Source organism: Silurus aristotelis, assembly GCF_946808225.1.
Source record: "Silurus aristotelis genome assembly, chromosome: 1".
Taxonomy (NCBI): Eukaryota; Metazoa; Chordata; class Actinopteri; order Siluriformes; family Siluridae; genus Silurus; species Silurus aristotelis.
In genome coordinates, this window is record NC_139574.1 from 37921478 (window position 1) to 37942051 (window position 20574).

At 41.8% G+C, this 20574-nt stretch overlaps 2 protein-coding genes and 1 long non-coding RNA gene across 6 annotated transcripts in view; 2 read left to right on the forward strand and 1 right to left on the reverse strand.

Moving 5' to 3' along the window:
• Positions 1–20574, reverse strand: part of LOC310723807 (uncharacterized protein) — a 544801-nt gene that overhangs the window by 94235 nt on the left and 429992 nt on the right. The gene's annotated exons all lie outside the window — the stretch shown is intronic.
• LOC310724396 (uncharacterized protein) overlaps positions 1–20574 on the forward strand; it is a 142148-nt gene that overhangs the window by 72746 nt on the left and 48828 nt on the right. The window lies entirely within an intron of this gene.
• Positions 5133–6350, forward strand: LOC310726574. Its single transcript, XR_014533794.1, has 3 exons — positions 5133–5351; positions 5425–5945; positions 6181–6350. It is a non-coding gene; the product is annotated as an uncharacterized lncRNA (long non-coding RNA).

Here is a 20574-nt window from a genome sequence, read left to right on the forward strand (position 1 = left end):
TATTGTTTAAATGTATTCATCATCCTAAAATATATTGTTTGATTATTTTTAGGAATGTGGCTGCATCACCCTTCCCTTCACTGGAAACTCACACCAGGCCATGCAGGCGTCGCTCCATTTTGAGTTCGACCGAGAATCATCCTGAGTAAGTACATATTTTATATGTTCATAAAATTAAATTTAGTTTGAATCATTATTGCATTGTTTGACATATGCAAACAACTTTATCAATGACACAATTAGTCGTGTGTGTATGTGTGTGTGTGTGTGTGTGTGTGTGTGTGTGTGTGTGTTTCATAAACAGATGTGATCAGGCACCTGCTCCAAATAGGGCAAAGGCAGCACACAGACAGTCCACCATGTCATGGAAGGCACAGCACAAAACAATGAAGTGGTACCGAAAGATTTTTCTACACTTCTTGGACATCGCTGCCACCAACAGTTTTATTGTGCATAATGAACTGTATGGTAACGTGTCCCATAAAGAAATTTATGGAACAACTTATTGCCGAGCTTTGTAGCGTCACACAGAAGGTACTGCCAAAACGGACCAACTCTGATCATGTACCAGTTCAAGGATCTGAACTGTCCTCTGATGTCAGAAATGTTGCCACTGCTGCCCACAAGAGCTGTGTACATTGCAAAACATTGCATGGTAAGCACCACAAAACACCATGGAAATGCCTGGCATGCGATGTTCACCTGTGTCTTCAGTTGAACAGGAACTGCTTTCAAGAGTGGCACAGGGATTTTTTATGCAATTTTTTACTTAAATTTTTTCAACTGTAGTGGTGTGTGTTAATGTTATTGTTGTACTCTTTTTTTTTTCTTCAAAAACCACACATAAGCCTTATTTTGTCAAAAATACAAACACACACATATAAGTTGTTTACATATTATGATAGCCCAGTTTGTGCTGAATACAGTGTAATAAGTCTTTTGTCAATAATTTATTTAAAAGCAACTAAAAAGAACCAAATGTAAGAGCATGTCAAAATCTCTCAAGGGGCCCAAAACACCCTCAGAGTCCAGAGGGTTAAGCCACTTTGCACTGGACTGCATCAACTTTAATTTGCTTTTATTTTTTATGTTTTCACATTTGTTAGTTACTTGTACAATCACGACTGAGGATGACCTTGGTGTTGACTTGAAGCAACCACTGATGATGTTTTATAATTCCGAGTATTTTACAGAATAAAAAGCATTAAAAACAAGAATATAATCTAATTAAATGTTAAGTAATAATACTTGAAGAATATTTAAAATACGAATAACAAATGAGGAAAAAAGCAATACAGCTTCTGTGGCGGCCGGTGGCAGAAAAAAAACGTGGCGGAGGCACGAAAAATACATCGTATTGAAATACATTAGATGGAATGTCGTGCTAAATGACACAAAAAACAAAGAGGGAAATTCGTGTCCATGAACACGAGTCAATAGATTACATTTCTTGACAATATCACGAAATGCTATGACACTGGGTTGCACCTTAATAATAACATCCAAAATAACAGGCATTATGACACTCAGGGGCATGACACCTATAGCATGAGATTTAATAGAATCATATTATATCCAAAGAATGTCTTTGTGAAAAAGTTTAATATATATTCAATTTAATTCATTATTTGTATATCGCTTTTACCAATGAACGTTGTCTCAAAGCAGCTTTAAACAGATAATGTGGTGATTAAAAGTGAATATGTTCTTTATAAGTAAGTTTGTCCCTGATGAGCGAGCCGGCGGCGACTGTGGCAAGAAAAAAAACTCCCCCAGGATGGCATAAGGAAGAAACCTTGAGAGGAACCAGACTCAAGAGGGAACCCATCCTCATCTGGGTTACACCGAATGTCCATTTGTAGCAGGTATACAATGTTGCGGGGTACAGTGTTGATGATCAAAAGCGAACTGTATTCCTGAGTCAGTGTAGGAGACTGTTTACATTAACTACAGTCCAATCCATCCTCAAAGCTCCCGTTCTTACTCCGGAATTTCATGAAATCACCCAAGGCGTTGATGAGAAACCATCCTAAGCTGCACAGAATGGCCTCCAAATGAAGAGAACACCATCCAGAGGCAGGCCTGGACAAAGTGCGAAGATCCACGGAGGGGAGAGGGGCAGGAACATGGGTCACTGGAGCCTCAGGAGCATGTTTAACGAGACCGAGAGAGAGAGAGTGAGAGAGAGAGAGAGAGAGAGAGAGAGAGAGAGAGAGAGAGAGAGAGAGAGAAGATGGTGACAGGAAGAGAAGGATATGGATTAATAAGTGTCCTTATTGTTGTATAAAAGTTAATATCACTGTGCAGTTTGGACTCCGGCAAGACTCGCTATGGCAGCATAACTAAAAGGGAGAACCAAAAGGTAACACCAACATGAGGGATCTCTAGGATAAGAGACGACCCACCACACCACCATCAAGAAACCTGAGTGAACGCGTGAATGTGAGGAGATGACAGCATACAAATATCCCAGTTCACCAAACACTCTATATCCATGATCCTTCCAGATCTAAACCTTTACCTAAGAAAAAAATCTACTGATTAAAGGCTTTACTAAATAAATAAGTTTTCAACCTCGACTTGAACACTGAGACTGTGTCTGAGTCCCGAACACTGATAGGAAGGCTGTTCCATAACTGTGGGGCTTTATAAGAGAACGTCTCTAGGTTACGACCGTAACCATAGTTCCCCGAGGGAACGAGACGCTGCGTCGAAACGCTATGGGAACGCCCCTGCGTGACCGCGCTCTGAACCACGTGTGTAATTTGACCAATAGGCGTTTGGTACGTGACGTCATCAGCGGGCGACGTCGCGTAAACAGGAAGCTACAAATGGCTGCGAGATGGACCAGATGCTAGCTACTGCGAGAGAAGGTAAGCGCCGCAGGGATGCAGGGAGTGTGGCACGGAGACGCAGCGTCTCGTTCCCTCGGGGAACTATGGTTACGGTCGTAACCTAGAGACGTTCCCCTTCAGGAACTCGAGCTGCGTCGAAACGCAATGGGAACGAGTGTCCAATCACGCCACACTGACCAGACCCTGCCTAGAGAGTGAGGGCCTCGGCACCAGCACGCAGGACAGAGGAGCCCGGGGTGGCTCTGAGGTCAAGGTCATAGAACCTGACGAAGGTCAGCGGGGTGGACGAACCCGCCGCGTCACAGATGTCCTGGAGTGGGACTCCAGCGGACCAGGCCGTAGAGGCCGCCACACTCCGGGTGGAGTGAGCTCGAACCCTGAGCGGTGCGGGGAGGCCAGAGGACTCGTGAGCCGACACAATCGCATCCGCAACCCATCTGCTCAAAGTCTGCTTATTGGCCGGGAAACCTTTCCTGTTCGGGCCATAGCAGACCAGCAGCTGCTCCGACCTCCTCCACGGACTCGTCCTGCGGAGGTAAGTGTCCAGTGCTCGTACTGGACACAGCCGGTGCTGTTGCTCCTGTTCGGGGGCTGCATACGGAGGAGGGCAGAATGCCTGCAAGACGACAGGACGTGAGGGAGCCGAAGGCACTTTAGGCACGTACCCAGGTTTCGGGTAGAGAAACGCCCTGGTCATGCCAGGGGCAAACACCAGGCGGGACGGGGCCACAGACAGAACCTGCAGATCCCCGATCCTCTTCAGGGAGGAAACCGCCAAGAGGAAGGCGGTCTTGACCGACAGAAACCTAAGGGCCACATCGGCTAACGGCTCGAAGGGGGGCTCAGCCAGAGCCGCCAGCACAACAGCCAGATCCCAGACAGGCACTCTGGGTCGTGTCCCGGGCCTCAGCCTCCGGGTGCAGCGGAGGAAACGTGTCACCAGTGGGTGCCTGCCCAGCGACTGCCCCACTGCTTCTTAGACTCCTGAAACCTGTTCACGACCGCCGTCACCGCATCGCCAAACAGGCCAGGAGGAGCCATTGGTGCGTTCAAGAGCACAGCTCGATCCTTGTCCGGGAGGTCGGACAAGGTGAGCCACAGATGCCTCTCTGTGGCCACCAGGGCCGCCATGGACCGACCAACGGCCCGCGCCGTGTGCTTCGTGGCCCGAAGGGTTAAGTCAGCAGCGCGACGCAACTCCTTAATGTCAGAGGCCCCAGAGCCAAGTCCCTCATCCAAATCACGTAGCAGGTCAGCCTGGTATGCCTGCAACACACCCATGGTGTGGAGACATCCCGCAGCCTGACCTGCTGCCGCGTAAGCCTTCCCTACCAAAGCCGATGTAGCACGTAGCGGCTTAGTAGGGAACATCGGAGCCTTTAGCGACTAAGCCACGCCAGGAGAGAGATAGTTGGCTAGCGTCTGTTCAACACACGGCATCGCCCCATAGCCGCACGCCTTAGCCCCAACCACATTCGCATAGAGCGAGGCGTGGCGAGACGAAGAACGCGCTGAGTACGGGGTCTCCCAGGAACTGGACACCTCGGCGTGCAGATCGGGGAAGAACGGCAGGCCCCGGCGCCGAGGAAGCGACACAGGACGCAGAAAGCACTCATCCAGCTTACTGGGTGCCCGCTGTTTCTGCTGCTCCACCGGCCAAGCTAGATCCAGTTTAGCAACGGCTTGTGTCACGACCTCGAGGAGTTCCTCGTACAGCACAGGCTGCGAGGACTCCACGGGCTCGCTAGCATCCATCAGCTCACCCTCCTTGGAGAGAGAGACATGTAATGCCGCGCTGCTCCAGCATGTAATGATGCTCCACTCCCAGGCAAACAACGCACCGATCATGCGAATCCTTGCCGGTAATGAATCGCGGACATGGATGAACGCACCTACGGAAACTTTGCCTGCCAGCCATCATTTGATCAGAAACACAGCGAAACAGCGCTTACCTGAACGAGCAGAAAGCTAGCGTCTGGTCCACCTTGCAGCCATTTGTAGCTTCCTGTTTACGCGACGTCGCCCGCTGATGACGTCACGTACCAAACGCCTATTGGTCAGATTACACACGTGGTTCAGAGCGCGGTCACGCATGGGGCGTTCCCATAGCGTTTCAACGCAGCTCGAGTTCCTGAAGGGAAAAGATCTGCCCCCTGCTGTAATCTTAATTATTTGAGGAACCAACATATAGCCTGCAGCTTTTGACCTTTTGATCTTGCAATTAGAAATATTCAACCCCCTCACCTCAATAGACAATACAGTGATGATAAAAGATAATGAAAATAAATGGAAAAAAAAAACTCGGGAAATAACAAACAATATTTATTGATACATATTTGAGTTATTTTGACAACAGAAGTTGACTTAACTTTGAAGTTCAAATGAAATTGTGAGTCTTGTAACATATGAGCATGTGCAGTATTATTCAACCCCCAGCTTCAGTACCTTGTGGAGCACCCTTTAGTTTTTATAACTTCTAACAAGCGTTTTCGGTAAGTGCTGACAAGCTTCTTACACCTTTCGATTGGAATCTTTGCCTATTCTTCACGTGCAAAAGCCTCTAACTCAGTGATGTTTGACGGCTTCCGTGCTGCAACTGCCTTCTTCAAATCCCACCAAAGATTTTCAATTGGATTTGAATCTGGTGACTGAGAAGGCCACTCCAGGACACTCCAGCATCTTTCCCCCAACCATGCTTTGGTTGATTGGGAGGCGTGCTTGGGATCATTGTCGTGCTGGAAGATCCAATTAACACCAAGGTTTAATTTGTCAACAGAAGGCATCACGTTCTTCTTCAAAATGACCTGGTATTTCTGGGAATCCATGATGCCAGGTACACAATCAAGATTGCCAGTTCCTGCCGCAGAAAAACAGCCCCACATCATTATTGACCCACCTCCATGCTTGACCGTGGGGATGGTATTCTTCTGGTCATAAGCCTGACCTTTTGCACGCCAGACATACCGCTGGTCCATATGTCCAAAATGTTCCAGTTTGGTTTCATCAGTCCATAGAACTGTCTCCCAGAACTCTGTAGTTTTATCCAAATTCCTCCTGGCATATTCTAGTCGACTCCTGATGTTCCTTGAGGTCAAGATGAAGTAGTGAAGTGCGTCTTGGGGTCCGACCATGAAGTCCTTGATTATTCAGTGCACGTCTTATAGTTGCCACTGAAGCACTTATACCAGCCTTCATCATGTCATCCTGTAGCTGTCTTGCAGTCACACGGGGGTTTTTCTTAGCTGTCCTGACTAAGTTGCTAAGGGCCCTTGATGAAATTGTGAGCTTTCTTCCACGGCCAGGCAGGTTTGCAGCTGTTCCATAGGTTTTAAACTTCCTTATAATGCTCCCAATGGTGTCTCTTGGAATGTTAAATCTTTTGGAAATCTTCTTAAACCCAAGGCCCTTCAGATGTGATGAAATAATCTCCTCTCTCAGCTTTTGTGGAAGCTTCTTTGTCTTTCCCATGATTGCAACTCACCTTGAACACCTTCATGGTCGTTTCATAATGATGTTTCAGCTCCACTTCAGGCCATAAAAACTGTCAGAAAGCTTTAAAAACAACAATATTATATAGGGATTGAATAATTGTGACATGGCGATCTTAACAAAATATACTGTTACACACAAATACTACATCATCCATTTTCAGTGTTGATTTTATGTATCACTAAACTCATTAAGAAGCCATCAAAAGCAGAATCCTGCACTTTGAAAAGATTTTTATTTATAAATCATTAAAACTCTTTAGGGGTGCAATATTCTGATTGCAAATGTATATATATATATATATATATATATATATATATATATATATATATATATATATATATATATATATAAAGCTCAAATACCACTGACTGACTCACTCACTCATCACGAAATCTCAAAAACCACTGAACGGATTGCAATGAAATTTGGAACATACCTTCCTCTTGGGTCTTAGGTGCTTACTAAGAAAGGGTTTTGAAAAATTCTCCCTGGATCGCGGCTAACTTGCGAAAAAAGCGATTTCTCACGCATTGTACATTCCTCGAAATAACATTACGGATCCTAATGAAACTTAGTACATTGTTTCTTATTAGATGTTAGATGCACGATAAAAATTATTTTCAAAGTAGTTTGCCCTGTATCGGTACTACAAAGGGGTAGTACGTTTTTTGTTGACGTCAACAAATAACGTTACGTTCTGATCTCTGATCAATCAGTCCTGCTCAGTGCTAACTGCTTATTGCCATATTGCTTAGCGTTCTGCCTTCCGTAGCGAAGCATGGGTACTTTCACCTAGTCACTGATATTTTTGTACTTTAATTATATGTAGGACATGTCCAGCTTGATCTCCTCTTTTTCTTTCTCTGGTTTTCTTTCTCCAGTGCTGAAGTCATAGTGCTGAACAGCTGTACAGCTTCCTCCAGTCACTCTCTGGGTTTCCATCCTCATTTCTCTTCCCTCACCTAAGAATCTTTGTTTCCTCAGAGATTTTCTGCGACTCTTTGGGCTTGTAGAGGTTCATCTTTCTGTTTCTGCTGTTTCTCATAGTCAGAACCCAAAGTGCCCTCAGCTGAGCTACATGTTTCTCTAATTGCTCTTGGTTTCTCAGAATGATCTTTTTGACGATATATTTTTATGGAGAGCAAAATATTTTAAGTTATTTAAAGTTTAATTTTATTTATTCTTATTTATTAATATTCATGTCTGTTTTTTATTAATATTTATGCTTAAAATGTATGCTTTGAGTTTTGGCCCCCTGTGCAATTGAGTTTGACACCCCTCACATAGATAAATGTCATTAATTATTAATTAATCTATATACAGTGCCTTGCGAAAGTATTCGGCCCCCTTGAACTTTGTGACCTTTTGCCACATTTCAGGCTTCAAACATAAAGATATAAAACTGTAATTTTTTGTGAGGAATCAACAACAAGTGGGACACAATCATGAAGTGGAACGAAATTTATTGGACATCTCAAACTTTTTAACAAATAAAAAACTGAAAAATTGGGCGTGCAAAATTATTCAGCCCCCTTAAGTTATTAAGTTTTGCGTTACTTGTATCTCTTTCACGCCTTACAGGTGTAACAGGTGTAATATAGATAATTGCCATTAAGAAATAAGTTACATTAGGGCAAAAGACATGTCTTAAACATTTAAAATGTTTAATAACTTCTTAGAGAACAATAAAATGATCGACTAACTTTTGGCCACAAGGCTGAACACTTTCCAGTCGCACTTCTGTACACTGCTTTTCAATCTGCCTTTGCCGTCAGTAATGTAACTATCGTTCGTGTATCTAAGGTTAAGGGTGTGGGATGGACACCGGTGATGTGGAGGGAGAACATACTTTTCGCTGTCATCATGTCAAACGTGTTCCGTAAATATGACCTCGTCCTCGTCTACATGCTTCATCATCAGCTTGAAACATTCTAAACGCTTTTACAAAGTTCGCGTTATTATCAGTGACCGTGGCAGTTTATCTTCCCACAAAGAGCAAATGAGCTGTGAATTTGCTCTCTCTCTCCGCTGCAAAGGGGAATCGTACATGTGTCTCCCACGGAAAACTTTTATTCTGAGCAGTCCATGGATCTGCAGTGGTAGAAACATATTCCAATTCAGCAAAAGTTTTCTTTAGTTCTGTCTCCATTTCCATTTATGCCTTATATGCCCCCCCCTCCACATACACACACACACACACACACACACACACACACACACACACACACACACACACACACACACACACACACACACACACACATCATGCAGATGTTTTTTTTTTGTTGTTTTTTAAGTGGTATTTTTTGCAGTTGACAAGAGCTTTTCACCAACACATAATCTACACTTAACCATTATTCCCTTCTCCTTTCCCTCGACTATTTCGAAATAATGTGAATACTTCCATCGCAGTAATGTAATGCTCTGGCCTGCCATCTCCGCTTCTAACCAGCTTCTGTTCCCGCGGCTCGCATGTAGGAGTGAGAGATCCTCCTTCTTCTCAAAATAAGCATTCACCACTGCCATTTTTATCCTTTAAGCAAAATCTACCACCATCTGCCCTTCCACATTCCTCTCCTTTATTCCATACCCACCATCACCTCCTCATCACCTCTGTTCCCTTCACCTACATGCCCTTTAAAGTCTGCCCCATTCACCAATCTTTTATTCCTAGGTTCACCTTCTACCACTTTATCTAATTCATTTCAAAAAATTTTCTTTTCCTCCATCTCACAGCCGACTTGTGGAGCATAAGCACTGATGACATTTATAATCATCCCTTTAACTTTCAGCTTCACCTTCATCACCCTATCAGAAACTCTCTTCACCTCCACTACACTCCTACTGTACTCTTCCTTCAGAATCACCCCTACACTATTTCTCTTTCCATCCACACCATGATAGAACAGTTTAATGTTCCTGGCCTTAATCCATTTTCACTTGTTCACCTGAACACACAACATATCTATCTTTCTCCTCTCCATCATATCAGCTACCTCTCTTCCTTTACCAGTCATAGTACCAATATTTGAAGAACCCACATTAACCTCCACTTTCCTCCACTTCTCTTTTTCTTGCTGTCTCTGTAGACGTCTTTCTCCTCTCCTTCACCTCCAATAGCTGTGTCGGTCATTGGTAACCCGAACCTCGACCGATCCGGTATGAATTGGAATGAAATGGGTACTTTATATTTACTTTTATTTTTGTTTTTATATTGATATATATATATATATTTTAAAGGACTTATCGTGAAAAATGTTTCTATTTTTGCACATTGGACATCAGCTTTTTGCAGCAACAGGGTCCATAGTTTAACAGTCATCACATCTACTTTACTCGCAGGAGGTCCTGGGTTCGACCCCCAGTGGAGCCATGCCCTTGAGCCTTTTCTTCTCATTTTCAAATGCCTGTTGTCCATTTCTGTTACAATCACAATGCAGAAACACAAAAAGCTGTTTATTTATTTATTTTCAGGTTGAGTAACAATTTGTGACAAATACATAAACCTCATTCATGTTTGCTAGCTGCATGGTTCCACTGGGGGTCGCAGAAGGACCTTCTGCGTGTAAAGCAGATGTGATGATCACTACCCTACGGATCCACACAATCACCTGCACAACATAAATAAGCAGAAGCTCCTGAGTTTAACCCCCAGTGGAACCATGCAGCTTGCAAACATGAATGAGGTTTATATTGTTCTTATGTTATGCTAAGAAAGCTAAGATATTCCCACAAATCTTTACTAAATTCTGCAAATAAAAAAAACAGGTTGGCATTTTTCTGCAATGTGCTTGTAACAGCATTCCACATGTAGAATCAGACACTCAAGAGCATGGTTCCACTGGGGTTCGAATCCTGGACCTTCTGCGTGTGAAGCAGATGTGATGACTGCTACACTATGGAACCTGTTTCGGAGATGGATTATGTTCAATGTTATAAAGATAAACATCTCTCTCAAAATCTCAGTGGAAAAATATCAATTAAACTTAGAAAACTCACTGACTCAAATGTCCCCAGGTTTTGCCTAATAATAGTTTTAGCAATGCAAATGAGTTTATTACTGCTGCTGACATTACTGAGTAAAATGTCGCTTCCTCAGAAGACCACACACAGTAGGCTCACGACCAGAGGTGGAAGTAACGAAGTACAAATACTTCGTTACTGTACTTAAGTAGATTTTTCTGATATCAGTACTTTACTCTACTATTTATTTTTCAGACAACTTTTTACTTTTACTCATTAAATTTTTACACAAATATCTGTACTTTTTACTTCTTACATTTTCAAAACCGGCTCGTTACTTTTAATCTATTGATTTGGTGAAATATCAATATTTTTGTATTTTTACTGCACGCTGATTTCAGCCCATCAAACGATTTCCTGTCAATGCACGTCTTTTTCAATCAACTGGTGTATAAAGTCCTGACTCTTACTCACCACAGATGTAGACTAGTTTACGAAGCTAAGAATCAGCAGGCAGAAAGCAACAAGAAGTAAAGTTAATGTGGATGAGACAGAGGGAGTCAGTGATGTAAACATGACTGAGAACAGAGACTTTCCTGATCATCATCATCATCGTCATCATCATCATCATCATCATGATCTTTTCTCTGCTTGTGTTCTATATGTGGATGTTCAGCCTGGACACATTCATTAGGTAACATTATTTTTAATTAGTTTTGCGTTATCAATTCAGCGCGCATTACTGTTTTTACCATTTTTTATTAAAAAAAATATAAAAACAAATAAATAACTAAATATAAAGATTCGAAATTAAAACCTCCAGCAAAACATACACTTATTCACGACGTCCGTTCTTTACTATATATAAAATACATAAATAAACTTCACCGAAAAATATTTTTAATCCGTAAACTTTTGTTTTATTTCTGTGCCAAGTCTCAAATCAAACACCAAATCTGCCATGTTTTACACTATTAAACCTCTGGGTGGCGTTTTGTGGGTTTTTCCCCTCATAATGGCGGAACGAACTAAAATTACTGTATTTATCGTACAGATAAAAACAATACACCATTCGAATCTGTAAAATGTCTATAATTATATATAAAATATTCTTGAAGAGGTGCAGTTACCCGGTTTTAACTCATTAACTGTCCGTGTGGAAACTTAGTAAAGGTTACGTTTGGTGTATTAACGGTGGTTTAATTTAAATCACCATTATTACTTTAAAACATTTACAAGAATTTTTTGTCTTCATGCTCTATGTTCCATATTTCTCCATGAACATGTTGCTTAAAGTATTAAAAACAGGAAGTATTAATATATGGTACATTTAGAACAGAGAAATGTGCGATTTGCGATTTGATTGACGTCTGTACAGTTATACATACAATGTATATATTACATAGAATATTTTTTTACTACTTATTACATCTGCATTATTTTTTATCTATATGTATCTTTATATCCTTACTGTACACATACACACATACATATATATATATATATATATATATATATATATATATATATATATATATATATATATATATATATATATATATAGTAGACTTGTTTAGACAGCTTGTACATTTCTTAAATGCCATAATATTATAACCTTCTGCACATTTCCTCTTCAATGCCACAGACTTAGAACATCTATCTGTACTTCTTAACGATGTCCGCACGTCTCTGCACTGCTATAGCCTTTATATTTATTCACAGGCTGTACATATGCTACATATTTTTCTTCACTATTTGCACGATTGCTACTTTGTGCACTTCTGGTAGATGCCAAACTGCATTTCATTGCTGTGTACCTGTACAATGCCATGCCAATTAGGTTATTTCTATCTATCTTTAATAATAGGTGAGGTCCAATTACCATTGTGACACTAACACAGGTAGAAGAAATAACTACTTTTTACTTAAGTACATGTCAGAGCCAAAACTTCTTTACTTCCACTTGAGTAAAAAAGTATAATCAGTACTTCAACTTTTACCCGAGTATTTTAAAACATGAGTATCTGTACTTCTACTTAAGTAAAGGATGTGTGAACTTTTGCCACCTCTGCTCATGACCACCGAGTGATAGATCTTCAGCATCTTAATGCACTTAATGCAAAAAACAAAAAATCTCAGGTTCCATGTAGTGAGTCATCACTTCTGCTTTACATGCAGGAGGTTCTGGGTTTGACTCCCAGTGGAACCATGTATAAAATGTGTTTTCTACTTCTTTTAAAAACCATAGTATGATCACCTCTGCTTCACACACAAAAGTGGCATAAAACTTTAAGGAGAGAGACAAAAGCCGAGTCCCATGTGCTAGGAGGCCAAGATTTTTAAATAAATAATACAATGAAAGTAAATATAAAGTAACCGTATCCTGCTAGAGGAAAAGAAATTCCACCATTAGGGTCCCTTAACTGGTTTCATTGTGTAGTGGCTAACAAGATTTTCAAAGCCCTTTTTCTCACTCTGAATGTATACAGTTCTTGAAAAGTGGGCAGGGGGACACCGATAACCATTGCAGCCGTCTAAACTGTCCTCTGTAGTCCTCTGATGTCTGATTTTACAGCTGAGCAGAACCAGACAATTATTAAAGCAACTCCTGTTGAACTTTCTAAGTTGGTGAAGGAAGTACATCCTCTGTTAAGCCTTTTTAACAATTGAGTCGATGTGATTGTCCCACTACATGCCCTTAGAGATGGTGGTGTCCAGGAACCTGAATGACTCCACTGCTGCCATAGTGCTGTTCATGATAGTGAGTGGGGGAAGGGCAGGGGGGGTTTCACCTAAAATCCACAATCATCTCCACTGTTTTGAGCGTGTTACGCTCCAGGTTTTTATGACTTCACCATGTCTCTCAGGCCTTTCTTCACTGAAGCAGGGTCATTGGCTGAAAACTGATTTTCCAGCTTTTTATTGTTGCTCCTCTTAGCCACTCTATGAGGATCAATGATGAGGATTAATCTTCCTCATATCAATGAATTAATCATGTACTACAGTATTTTTAAATAACTTAAGATCCTGTCAACTGACAACAGAAAACTGAGGGTACATTGGAAACAAGTTTCCTAAAGCTGGAAAGTTGCAATCTGGAAACATTACCTGAATCATTATTTCTGCTCATTTATGCTGTGCAGGTGATTGTGTGGATCCATAGGGTAGTGGTCATCACATCTGCTTTACATGCAGAAGGTCCTTCTGTGACCCCCAGTGGAACCATGCAGCTAGCAAACATGAATGAGGTGTATGTAAAAAAAAAAACTTTCTTTCGGCTTCTCCCATTAGGGGTCGCCACAGCGGATCCTCCGCACGTTTGCTTTGACACATGTTTTAACACTGGATGCCCTTCCTAACGCAACCCTCTCCAATTTATCCGGGCTTGGGACCGGCACTGAAAGTGGCTAGGTCCCTGACCGGGGATCGAACCCGGGCCACAGCGGTGAGAGCGCCGCATCCTAACCACTAGACCACCAGGGAACCTATGAATGAGGTGTATGTATTTGTCACAAATTATTAATCAATCCTGGAAATAAATAAACAGCTTTTCATGTTTCATGTTTCATGTTGTGCTTGTAACAGAAATGGACAATAGGAAATCCACAATTAGATAAGGCTCAAGGGCATGGCTCCACTGGGGGTCGAACCCAGGACCTCCTGCGAGTAAAGCAGATGTGATGACTGTTAAACTATGGAAACTGTTGCTGCAAAAAGCTGATGTCCAATGTGAATAAATAAAAAAGATTTTTACAATGAGTCCTTTAAAAATATATATATATATAAATATAAAAACAAATAAAAGTAAATATAAAGTAAACATTTTATTCCAATTCATACCGAATTGGTCGAGGTTCGGGTTACCAATGACCGACACAGCTATTGGAGGTGAAGGAGAGGAGAAAGACGTCTACAGAGACAGCAAGAAAAAGAGAAGTGTAGGAGAGTGCAGGTTCGGTGGGTTCTTTAAATATTGGTACTATAAATGGTAAAGTGAGAGAGATAGATGATATTATGGAAAGGAGAAAGGTAGATATGTTGTGTGTTCAGAAGACCAAGTGAAAATGGATTAAGGCCAGGAACATTCAACTGTTATCATGGTGTGGATGGAAAGAGAAATGGTGTAGGGGTGATTCTGAAGGAAGAGTACAGTAAACGTGTAGTGGAGGTGAAGAGAGTTTCTGATAGAGTGATGAACATGAAGCTGGAAGTTGAAGGGGTGATGATTAATGTCATCAGTGCTTATGCTCCACAAGTGGGCTGTAAGATGGAGGGGAAGGAAAGATTCTGAAATGAATTAGATGAAGTGGTAGAAGGTGAACCTAGGAATAAATGATTGGTGATTGGAGCTGACTTTAATGGGCATGTAGGTGAAGGTGATGAGGAGGTGATGGTAGGTATGGCCTTAAGGAGAGGAATGTGGAAGGGCAGATGGTGGTAGATTTTGCTAAAAGGATGGAAATGGCAGTGGTGAACACGTATTTTAAGAAGAAGAAGGAGGATCATAGGGTGATGTATAAGAGTGGAGGAAGGTGCACACAGGTGGACTATGTTCTATGTAGGAGATGCAACCTGAAGGAGATTGGAGATTAAGTTATTGGCAGGGGGCAGTGTAGCTAGACAGCATCGGGTGGTGGTCTGTAGGATGGTTTTGGAGGTGAAGAATAAGAGGAGGAGAGTGAGGACTGAAAGAAGAATACGATTGTGGAAACTAAAGGAAGAAGACTGTAGTGTGAGATTCTGGGAAGAGGTCAGACAGGGGCTGAGTGTTGAAGAGGTGCTGGATGATTGGGCAACTACTGCAGAAGTGATAAGGGAGACAGTTAGAAAGGTACTTGGTGTAACATCTGGAAATAGATACAAATAAGAGAAACAAAGGAAAGAAATGTGGTGGTGGAATGAGGAAGACAAGGAAAAGGCATATGAGGAGCTGTAGGAGAAGTTGGACACTAAGGAGGGAGAAAATGATTTAAACCGATTGGCCAGGCAGAGGGACCGAGTTGGGAAAGATGTGCTGCAAGATAGAGCAATAAAGGATGAAGATGGAAATGTGTTGACTAGTGAGGAGAGTGTATTGAGAAGATGGAGGGAGTATTTTGAGCAGCTGATAAACGAGGAAAATGAGAGAGAGAGAGAGAAGGTTGGATGGTGTGGAGCTGGTGAAGCAGGAAGTGGATAGGATTAGAAAGGAGGAAGTGAGAGCAGTGATTAAAAAAGTGCTGCTGATCCACTCAGCCATGGTTACGGAAGGTTTTCTCTGATTCTGCACAGCCATCAAAAACATTTGTTTTACTGATGCGCCAAGTCTTAAATCAGCACTGAATTCAGCCATAATGCGCACATTTAACATTTTACTGTCCACGGTGGGCAAACACGGCAGCACGTTTTGTGCAATTTATTTCTCATAACACCGAAACTAACATAAATTACTGTCTTTTTTGCTCGAACAGAGCAACACCATTCAAATATGTAAAGGCTCTTCTTTTTGTACTCAATAATAATAACAAAATGCTGTGCTTTTGTAAAGTAAAGAAAACAGATAGGGGCGCTTTCTGCCATCTCTGTCATCTCTCTTCACATTTAGAACAGCGCAATTAAATATTTGAATCGATTTACATCCCTAATATTAATGATGTGAGGTCCAGTTACCAGTGTGACACTGAAACAAGTAAAAAAGAAGCCTTTACTACTAATTAAGTACATGTCAAAGCCCAAAATTCTTCACTTTAACTTGAGTAAAAAAGTAGTCAGAAATTTAACTTTTACCAGAGACTTTTAAAACATGAATATCTGTACTTCTACTTAAGTCAAGGATGTGTGTACTTTTGCCGCCTCTGCAAGCAGGCAGATGGATAGATTAATTAGATAGATATTAATCGATAGGAAAGATGAGCAGGTATATAGGCATTCAGACAGAAAAACAAGACTAACATAGATAAGAAACACAAATTGAAGAATGGATAAGACAAATAATTAGACAGAAATATAGCTTTTAATGGTGTGTCAGGATGGCTGAACGGTCTTAGGTGCCATACTCAAGATTTTAAACCTTCCTTGAAACTGAGTGTTCTGGTCTCTACCTGGAGACGTGGGTTCAAATCCCACTTCCAACAGTGATTTTATTTTCATCAGAAATACTAAAAAATAGAATTTTTTCTTTGTCTTTCAAAGACCTACAGAGGAAACAAGTAGATGTTTATCTAATAGTGGGAAAGACAGACATGGATGGATGAAAGGATGGATAGACAGACAAGCTGTCAGATAGGCATTCAGAAAAAACTATAAGACAGACTAATATTTAAAAAGGTACCAGACTCAAGGTTCAATACCTTCCAGGAAACTGAGTGTTCTGTGTTCATGTCCACATGGAGGCGTGGGTTAAAATCCCACTTCTGACAGTAACTTTATTTTCATTAGAAATCAAAACGAAAATATAAAATTAATTTTCTGTTTTTCAAACACAGACATACAGAATAAACAAGTAGATGGTTACCTAATAGTGGGAAAGACAGACAGACAGACAGAAAAACAATGTTAATACAAACATATAAATTAGACAGATCAATAGATCGATAGGAAAAACCCAGCCCTTAGTGTTGCACTAACCAGTGCACTATTAGTGCCGGTCCCAAGCCTGGATAAATGGGGAGGGTTGCGTTGGGAAGGGCATCAAGTGTAAAACGTGCCAAATCAAATATGCGGATCACGAATCAGAATTTCATACCGGATCGGTCGATTCCCGGGTTACCAACGACCACCACAGGTATTGTTATCCAACAGGCTACTGGTGGAAATTGGGCTACTGTTGAAGAAGGAGGAGAAGGAGAGGAGGAAGACGTCTACAGAGGCAGCGGAAAAAGAATTGTAAGAGAGTGGAGGTTCGGGTTGGTACTTTAAATGTTGGTACTATGACTGGTAAAGGGAGAGAGGGAGCTGATATGATGGAGAGGAGAAAGGTAGATATGTTGTGTGTTCAGGAGATCAAGTGAAAAGGGCCTTACTTGCCCAGGAACATTGGAGGTGTTTAAACTTTTCTTCGTGGTGTGGATGGAAAGAGAAATGGTGTAGGGGTGATTCTGAAGGAGGAGTTCAGTAAGAGTGTAGTGGAGGTGAAAAGAGTTTCTGATAGGGTGATGAACGTGAAGCTGGAAGTTTAGGGGGTGATGATAAATATTATCAATGCTAGTTAGTTAGTTAACGGCATTCATTCACGCTGTATAAAATGTCTGTGATGCAGCGCTCTGTTATACTGCATAGTTAACATGTTAACTGATGTTAAGAGGGGGTTTGGGACTGAAGACCTGCCACTGTATAAACTATTAGAGACAACGAGTAACGCTGTGCAGATCTACTGTGCATTTTATTTATGTACAATGTTATAAATATAATCTATAAAAAATATTCATAAAGAGATCACATTTTTAGGCTTTATGTGATGATGGAGGAAGCTGATTTAAGGCACTTGGTGACGGCTGAGGAAACGCGCTTGAATGTGATCTTGTTCTGAGTGTGTGTGAGAGAGCGAGAGAGCAAGAGAGAAAGACAGTGACCAGGAAGATGTCACAGGCAGAGCGCAGGGCATCTAGGTGTGATGTCACAGTAGGACGCGTCTAAATAAGTCAGAGCCTGCTTTTCTTTCTCATTTGTGAATTTATAAATTGTAAGTAAAGAGACACTAAAATGAAGCTCTTTAGAAGATTTAGAAAAAAAATTCGACGCAGGAGAATAAACAGTTTGCTGTAGAGGAGAAGCTGAAACACATGCAGAAAGTAGTAACAGATTTGAAAGCTTTTATTAGTCTGATGATAGAGAAGAGCATAAAAGAGAAAGAAGAGAACAACTTTCTGGTAAAGATGGTGCAAGAGCTGGAGGCTACTTTGGCTTCTGAGCGAAAGCAGCGGTACCAAGACATAAATGAGAGAAATGGCACACCTTCAGAGCTGGGGGGACAGAACAAAAACAACTAGAGGAACATGTTGCTCAGCTTAAGTTCATTTTGGAACTGACCACCATGGAGCTCCAGTCTTCCCTGAAAATCAATGATAAACTTGAGAAAACTGTAGAATGTAAGAGAGAGCTGGAGGAGAACAAAAGAAAGTGGAGGAACATGTTGCTCAGCTTAAGGCCACTTTAGAACAGACCACCATGGAGCTCCAGGATACTCAGAATCACTGTGAGAAAGTGAATAGTGCAGAACAGGAGATCATGAGAGACAGAGCGGTTGGAGAACATGTTCCTCAGCTGGAGACCATTTTAAAAAGTGAGAAAAAGTGGGAGGAGGAAAGAGCGGAGGCCAAACTAGACATGGAGGAGAAGAACATCTTACAGCTTCAAACCAGAGTGCTCCAGGATACTCTGAATCATTGTGAGGAAGAGAAGAATAGTGCAGTGCAAGAGAGAGATCATTTGATGAGAGAGAGCAGCTGGAGGAACATATTGCTCAGTTGGAGGCCACTTTGTTAAATGAGACAAAGGGAGGATGAAAGAGAGAAGGCCAAAAGAGAAGCGGTGGGTGGACATGAGAAAGTATTAAAAGATGTAGTTAAACCTAGAGACCTGCACAGGATGCGCATTTCAGTCCCACTCCCTCAAAATATATGTTATTTTCTTCAGCTTCTCACAAAAGCTCAACTGCTTATTCCTGCTACTCTGCTTTTTTTTGTTTCACTTGCTTCCTTTTCGAATATAAATAAAAGAAACGAAAAATAAACAGACATTTTGTTTTATTTAAATTTGACTTGTATAAATGATAAATGGACATAAGGAACTTTTCAGAACCTGGAACATCAACTAAAATAATATTTAAAAAATAGTGGAATGTAATGGTGAGACTCCGCTGATTACATAGAGTGAATTTTTATTTAAGATTTGATTTGGATTTTATAAGAAGGTGTTTATGAAACAACTATCACTCAGTACAAACCCAAATAACCTGCAGGATTTCATCTTCATGATCACAATACTTCAAACAAAACATCAACAGTACATACAGGATTCAGGGCCATTTTTCAATATTTATGTTAAGGTAATTTTTTATTATTTATATCAGGAGTCTTTGTTATAATAGGTTAAATTAATCTACTTCATTGTATCTTATTAGATATTTTATTTTATATCTTATTTTATCTGTTGTGGAATTCCTTACCATTGTTTAGACAATACGTACAGCTCCCAGTGTATAAAATTACAAGTGAAGAGTCTTCTACAGAAAACATCTCCACAGATATGGATCAAAACATCTATGTGGATTTGGACAGAGGGATTATGGCTCTAGTCGATGAGAAAAAATGACTGTAACAAACGTTTCCTTATAACTAAAAGCACTAAATCCTTTCTATGGTTTAATTCTGATCCTTTGATTATCCATCCATCCATCCATCTTCTCCCGCTTATCCGAGGCCGGGTCGCGGGGACAGCAGTCTAAGCAAAGATGCCCAGACTTCCCTCTCCCTAGAAACTTCTTCCAGCTCTTCCGGGGGGGACACCAAGGTGTTCCCAGGCCAGCCGGGAGACATAGTCTCTCCAGCGTGTCCTAGGTCTTCCCCGGGGTCTCCTCCCAGTGGGACGCGCCCGGAACACCTTCCCAGGAAGGCGTCCAGGAGGCATCCGGAACAGATGCCCGAGCCACCTCAGCTGACCCCTCTCGATGTGGAGGAGCAGCGGATCTACTCTGAGCTCCTCACCCTATCTCTAATGGTTTTGCCCAGCCACCCTGTGGAGAAAGCACATTTCGGCCGCCTGTATCCGGGATCTTGTCCTTTCGGTCATGACCCAGCGCTCATGACCATAGGTGAGAGTAGGAACGTAGATTGACCGGTAAATCGAGAGTTTCGCCTTGCGGCTCAGCTCTTTCTTCACCACGACAGACCGGTACATCGACCGCATTACTGCAGAAGCTGCACCGATCCGTCTGTCAATCTCCCGTTCCACCCTTCCCTCACTCGTGAACAAAACCCCAAGATACTTAAACTCCTCCACTTGCGGCAGGAACTCCCCACCAACCTGAAGTGGGCAAGCCACCCTTTTCCGACTGAGGACCATGGCCTCGGATTTGGAGGTGCTGATTCTCATCCCAGCCGCTTCACACTCGGCTGCAAACCGTCCCAGTGCATGTTGAAGGTCCTGGTCTGATGAAGCCAACACGACAACATCATCTGCAAAGAGCAAAGACGAAATCGTGTCGTCACCAAACCGGACACCCTCCGACCCCTGGCTGCGCCTAGAAATTCTGTCCATAAAAATTATGAACAGAACCGGTGACAAA